Below are 7461 nucleotides of genomic sequence, written 5' to 3'. Positions count from 1 at the left end.
AATCCCTTCTTGTCCTATTTCCCTATTCTATAGCTCAGAATGTAAGAGACAAATAATATTTTCTCCTAGAAGTCTTACATCCTGCCTTTGTGGTCACCCGTTTCCTGGAACTAGCTGGCCTACATTCTTGGCTCCTTTCAGAGAAAAATTTCCATGCCCTTTAAGTAAAAGCTTATACACTATATATTTCTACTAAATAATCTTTTCTTCTACCCTTCACTCTTATGTAAAAAATTGTAGCTGTCCAGTGGCCATGGACCAACTGGGTTTACTTGAAAGGGGGCCTGGAAATGAAAAAGAGATGGGAGGGGGGCAAGAGAAGAATGAATCAAAGACAAGGTTCAGATCAAGGCCTCAAGCTTAATATTCAGGACTGCAGTTTATATAAGGAAAGCCCACAGACTGACCCATTCTTTATTTCAGCTGGATTATGTTGCAAAGCAAGGTCAGCAGGCAGTCTATTCTTTTAAGTTCCTGTGGAAACTTGCATGAGCAACCAAGGAATATAATTCCACCTAGGTCATTAAGGTCCGTTGTGGCAAGTACTCAAGGTGTTTTCAGCCTTCTCAAGGCTGAAAAAAACCTGCTCAAGCCTGGGAAAGGAACAAAACACAGCTATTATTGCTTTTGACATTTATCATGCTCTCTTGCACCTTGTATGTAATATATAATAAAAAAAAGATTCTCCATAGTAGGAGAGTATTTAAAAAAATAAAGGGTGCATTTGAAAGTATTTGAATGATCTCATTTGACTGTTTATATATATCTTGACATAAGCTAACTTGGAATTGTAGAAAATTCACACTACCAAAACAAGTATTCAAATAATTATGGAAATGAAGTCTTGTTTCATATATGTTATCTTTCCAGATTTTTTTTTGAAGAAGTATGTATTCGTAAATATAAACAATGAAGCAGGAATTTTGTCTTCTGTCTGTCAAAGCAAGAGTTTTAAGCTGTCTAACCATTTGAATTCAGTCAGTTTGGTATGGGAACAGCTGCAATATGCCTTTACAGAACACCATAAATTCAAATTAATTAATCCAAAATGAATTACAAATTATTTTTTTGTAAATTTCACATTGATCCTTAAGGGTTATTTAAACAGCTAAACTGGATGTCATCTGCTCCATCTGCCACAACAGATGCTTTATGCCAATATGAATATTAAATGAATTCAGAAAGTAGTATCTATAATTGTAAGAAACATTTGCAAAATGGAGAAAAGATGATAGACTTTTTGACTACTGGGAATAATTTCTTCTCACAAATTGTGATGAAATTTACTAAACTATAATTCGTAACAGAAATCTAAATCCAAATGTACAACTCAAGGAAATTAAATAAGCCAATTTAGTATTGCTTTCACCCATAGATTAAGCTCTGCTTCATTCATGCTCATTAGTTATTTTCATAAGGTTCCAATGGAATGAAACACTTCTTTTTTAAAGATTCATTTCGGGTCATAACATTTTATAATTATGTTAAGTCTGACTTCAAAGGTGTTAGAATGTAGAAGAGAGAGAAAAAATGTAGACAGCCATGCAATCAGAACTAAATTGGAAGGTCAAAGAAGCCTGCTACAGTGTTAAAGCTTCCAAGTAAATCTCCCAGAATTCAACAAGCAGTAGTTTGAGGGTTTGAGGTAAAAATAATACACACATGCAAACATTACCCCCATCTCTCTCTCTCTCTCTCTCCCTCTCTCCCTCCCTCCCTCTTTCTCTCTCTCTCTCTCACACACACACACACACATACACACACACACGGACACTCACATAAACATACAATTTTAGATTTAATTCACATACTATACACATATAAACATATAAATGAATAAAGAAGTAAAGAAAGAGAGAAAGGAAGAAAGACCCAGCGACATATACTGTGAAAAAAAGTTACTTCATTTTGGAATGATTTGAGGCACATAGATGGTTAGATGCACATATAATATGTGTAAATGGAAGAGAATGAAGAGGCTCCCAATAATAAGAGCAATGGTAATCTGACAGTTTTATAGAAAGTATGATTTTGAAATTTTATTATAGTCATATTTACCAGTATAAGGCTTTGTAGCATGTCATTTGAATAAGGTTTATAATTAAAAACAAACAAATAAACATGATTTAAACTCATCTGATATCTTAATTTTACAAGTCATGACTACAGATATGGAAACAAATAAATAAACATGATTTAAACTCATCTGATATCTTAGTTTTACAAGTCATGACTACAGATATGTTCTCAGGGTGAATTCTGGCCAGTTGGTATTTATCAATAGAGCTCTTAATTTCTTACATGCAAATGTTTGTCATAAGTTTGCATCCCTGGAGTGACTTGATGTTGCTTTAGAGCCACTACACTATACTGCAGACAATAAACAAAACAAAACAGAGAAAAAGCACAAAGATAGCAAGGGAAAGGTCACAATAAAGAGAAAACAATGAAGAGCATGACAATATTATTTCCTTACTGATCAAGAATTGCCAGTAATATGAGTATACAAATTTTACTAGAAAAAAAAATAGTGACAGAAAAAAATTAGAAAACAAAAACAGAAAGCAGACTCATGCAAAGGTGATAAACAAGAGATTCACTGAAAGTCTAAGGATATTCCTAGACAAAATTTTAAAGATAAGCAATTGGGCTTTAGAAGGCAGAGATAGCTTGACCTGATTTGGATAAAACAGAGTAATAATATTGGAGTAAACACTTTAAAAGTAAACAAGTTACACTATATAAGAGTCAGTTTATCAGGATGATATAACTGTTATGAACACATGCTCACTGAGCATTGGAGCATATAAATATATGAAATATTAAAGGAACTGAAGAAGATACAATAACAATTAGGAACCCTAGCAACAAAGTTTCAAAAATATCGGTTCTCAAACAAGAATGCATATAAAAAAGAGACAGTGGATCTCATATTCATCCAACAGGTTCCAACATAAATAATATATTAGAACACAAAAATAAAACCTAGAAAGTACATAAGTACATAGTTTTCTGAATACAATGGTATAAATATAGAAATTGACAATAGAAAAAATTTTGGAAATTTCACAAATGCTTGAAAATGACAAATTATCTTGGATGGCCAATCATATAAAAAAGGAAATTAGACAAGAAACAATAAAAATATAGTGTATAAAGCTTCTAAGTGATAATAAAGCAATTTGAAGAAAAGGTTTATAGCAATACATACCAATATCAAAAATCTATAATGTCATCTAAGAACACTTAGTTATTTCATAATGGATAAAAAACAGAGACAGGAAATCAAATTCCACACAATGCAGACTATCTACAATGCTCTTACTACATATGCAATACAACAAATCTGATATACCAAATTAACAGAATGAAAAACAAAACATCTTAATTGATACAAAGACACCATCAACACAACTCAATACAACATGAATCATGATACAAAAGAAGATTTAGACACAAGTAAGAAATGCTAAAAGTGGGAGAAATTATCTTCAATAATTATCCAATACCAAATGGTCATTTATATATATACATACTTTCATAACAACATACAAACTGAACAGGTTATATTGAGAAAGATATATGCATTAAACAGCATTTAATGAAAATGTGGTTATGAACGTGAAAAGGAGCAAGGAAGAATATATAGGAAAGTTTGGGGAAAGTAAGAAAACAAGGGAGTGATGTGATTATATTATAACCTCAAAAATATACATACCCTGCTTCTAGAGGCATTACGGGCATGGCTGCTCTGTCACTGTGCACCACCAGTTGGTAGCAGAGAGGCAAGAAGCTAGTCTATGCTCAGTGTTCTGACTAGTGAATCCAAATGATGAGTACCCAACCATTCCATGGAAAAAAATAAGCCCAAGATGACCACCAGTCCATTGCTAGGAGGCCAGGACAGAGAGCACCAGTTCACCTCCATAATGCACAGGTGGAGCTAGCATGCCTGAGACAACTGCTGAGATGACCCAGGACTCTTAGTGACTCAGAGTTCCTCTAAAAGGACCAAGCAGGTGGTGAAGCAAGGGAAGAGGAGGAGAAACAGAAGGATGTGCATACAATGAAAGGCGACACAATAAGGCTTGAAGGAAGTGAGGAACTGCCTGGTGTATCCAGTGATACCACTTGGGACCATGGTGGGGTCCTGATCTATGCTGCCATCTGGGGCCAAGTATGGGTCCATGGCCCTCCAGCATCAGAGATCTGTTACCACCAAAGTTCAGGCGGGTGGCCCTGATTTGGGATGCCACTGGGAACAAGTTGGTGTCTGTGTGCGGTGCAGATCTTCTCCCACCCCTCACCTGGTCATCTTGGGAGACACGAGAGCAGGAGAGCTGACCTGCCCCACCACTCATCTTCTGTGAGGTTGTATGCAAGAGGAAGGGATACCCTCTTCTTCCCTTGCTCTTCACCCCATATGGCCGGCAGGACACTTAGAGCTGGGGTCATGAGAGCAGGAGAACTGACCCTGCCCCTGACTAGCTGCAGCATTCTGGAGAGCAGGCTCTGCACTTCAGCAGGATAGCACAGTGGAGCTGACCCTAGTATCAGGGCTGCAAGCCAGCTAGCTTGAGTGTGTGAGAGTACAAGAGTTAAGCCTGCCACTTGTATGCCATGGGGTGACGTGGGCAAGGTAGGGATGCCTCCCTCACCCCTTGCCACCTATTGACGTCGAGAGAGTTGGCCCCAAGGTTATCAATGTGGGAAAGCAAGTCCTGCATCTCACCCTGGGCAACACAGTAGTGTTGTCTATGGATGTGGAGGTTCCAGGCGAACTGGAACCTGAGAGTGTGAACATGGGAGAGCTAGACCTGCCGTTTGTCTGCTGTGTGGTGGGGTACCCTCTCCTCTCTTTTGCCCTAGACACCATCAGTGGACAGAAGAGATGACCCTGATGGTGAGCGTGTCAGGGATCGGCCTGAGATTATGAGGATGGGAGAGCTGCCCCACCGTTTGTATGTTCTGTGGCAGCTTACATAAGAGACAGATGTCCTTCCCTACACTCACGTCTTGGCTCGTACAGTAGACAAGAAATCTGGCCTTGAGGTCTTGTCCCCCACTTGCTGCAGCACTCTGCGGAATGGTCCCTGTACCCAGCCTGGGCAGCACAGTCGATCTGTGGTTGCAGACGAGCAGGTCCCTCGGGCATGTGCTCAGGAGATGTATGCTGGACATCAGTGCAGATGAGGAGAGACTCCTTTCCTCTGTTCCTTCTCGCCTCACCATCTGGGGTAGGAAGGAAAGTAGCTCCAGGGTCATGATAGTGGAAGAAATGACCATGCCCCTCACCAGCTGCTATGTTCAGGAGAGCAGGCCCTGCACTCCACCTGGGCAGCAGTGTAGCGCTGCTCGTGAGCCACCCTCTCTGCCCCAGGGTCTGAGAATGGGAGAGCCTGCTGGTTGACCAACTCAGATACCTTGAACGGCAGATCTAGGACTTTTAACTGGTGCACCACAACATTTCCCCATCATGACACAGCTTGTGATTTTGGAAATTTTGTCCAAAATCAGTTGAACAGAATATTTCTAGGTGATGTAGTCTGTTGCATTAGTCATATTACAACCTTTACTTATTATAATTTGGGGGGTATTTGACCATTCATTATTTATTACTATTTTGATAGCATTTCTTAAAATTTTGCACTGTAATGATGAAGTGCTGGAGTGCCTGAAGGCTCAGGTCCTATATAGCCAATGATACGATCTCCATGACACAGGACAACACCAGGATATCCTAGAGGAGTCACAGTCAGGTTCTAGTACTGATAGAGTAACAGAAGCCAGAGGCCTCATACCAGACCAACCACTCATTGCAATGACCATTTGCAAGCAGTGTGTTCAAAAGGGTATAGTGTATGATACAGTGGGATATACTTCAGCTTTTACAATAAGATGTTTTTCTTCTGTTGAGGTGTACCTTGCAAGGGTTGGGGGCAGTTACAAGGGGAAGGAGAGGTGAGTGAGATTGGGGTGCGTGATGCCAAATTCACAAAGTACCAATAAATATGAAAAGATTAAAAATAAAAGTTAAATAAAACAACAAATTAAAGAATATGGGTTAAAATTCCCTATGAAAGGGTGGGTAAAAGGATTGGGTCTCACTACAGAGAAGTTCCTAAATGATTTATCTAATATATTCAATTCTAAAACCAAACAAGACCAAATTATTTACAACTGCTATATAATATAATACTAAAATCACTGTTAGAGTTATTAATGAACAGTGATAATATGAACAAATGAATAGGGAAATGAAATTATCTGGGGATTCATATTATATGAATCTACACATATATACAATTAGGCATTTACATATATGTATATGTGCAAACAATTTGAAACTTCTCCAAAACTAGTGAAAACTAATAAACAAAGAGAATACCATGCAAGATCAAGATTTATCATACAAAATTTCCATATAATAGAAATGATCTAATTGTAAAAGAAATTGAAAAAGATTTTATTTACATAATAAGAAAAGCAAAATACTCAGAAATAAATTTAACCAGAGGCCAAATATCTACATATTTAAAATTCAAGGCTAATGAGAGAGGCTAAACAACACAATATCAAAAGGGAAGATAATCGATATTAACGGATTTTGAAAATGAACAATATCCAATGTTTTCACTGCAGTCAGTGCACATAAAATCAAAATGCAAATATCATTTTCATATAAAGGAAAACCACAATCTTAAAATTCATATGCTACCAGAAAATCCAAACAAAACAAAACACTGGTCAGATCAAACAAAAGAATTTTAAGAAATGTTATCATAACAATAATGAATAATGAATGGTCAAATTTACCACCAAAATTATAGTAAGTAAAGGTCATAAAATAGATAGACTGACAAATGGAATAGACCACATCACCTAGAAATACTATGTTCAGTTTTTTTTGACAAAATTTCCAAAATTATACAATGAGAAGATAATAACCACTGTAAATATCACTGGAAAAGCTGTATATCTATATGCAGGAGAATTAAATTCATTTATTTCCTAACATCATGTTAGGTATCAACTAGAAATAAAGATAAAAATCTATAGAAATACTGGGAGTAAATATAGGGACAAATTTACAGTCAGCACTCTGCTTCATAATTTTCCTGGATGTGATCAGGACATAGAAAGTGACACGAAGGATCTTGTCAAACTAGTAAAGCTTTGCAACCAACAACACAGTGAAAACACAAGTTAGAACCTGGAAAAAAGTAATTTCAAACTGTAAGCCTGATATAAGAGGTACATGCATAAAATTCACAAGGCACTCCTATCATTCAACAGCAAGGAAACAAAATCAGAATTTAAGAATAGGCCAGAGATCTCAGTATATATGGTTTTTAAAGGAGATGCAACAGGCTATCTAACGTATATGAAAAACTAATCGATATAGCTATTCATTATTAAATTCAAGTTAAAATTCAAAAGACAACATTTTACTCCTGCACA

At 37.0% G+C, this 7461-nt stretch overlaps 1 non-coding gene across 1 annotated transcript; it reads left to right on the top strand.

Annotated features, from left to right (window-relative positions):
• Window positions 1–3718: 3718 nt before the first annotated feature.
• On the top strand, window positions 3719–3849 carry LOC116095152. Its single transcript, XR_004120476.1, has one exon. It is a non-coding gene; the product is annotated as a small nucleolar RNA SNORA17 (small nucleolar RNA).
• The last annotated feature ends 3612 nt before the right edge of the window (window positions 3850–7461 follow it).

The sequence above is a fragment of the Mastomys coucha genome, unplaced genomic scaffold (assembly GCF_008632895.1).
Source record: "Mastomys coucha isolate ucsf_1 unplaced genomic scaffold, UCSF_Mcou_1 pScaffold17, whole genome shotgun sequence".
Lineage (NCBI taxonomy): Eukaryota > Metazoa > Chordata > Mammalia > Rodentia > Muridae > Mastomys > Mastomys coucha.
The sequence above is the reverse complement of the archived record's forward strand: the minus strand, read 5'-3'. Positions and strand labels throughout refer to the sequence as shown.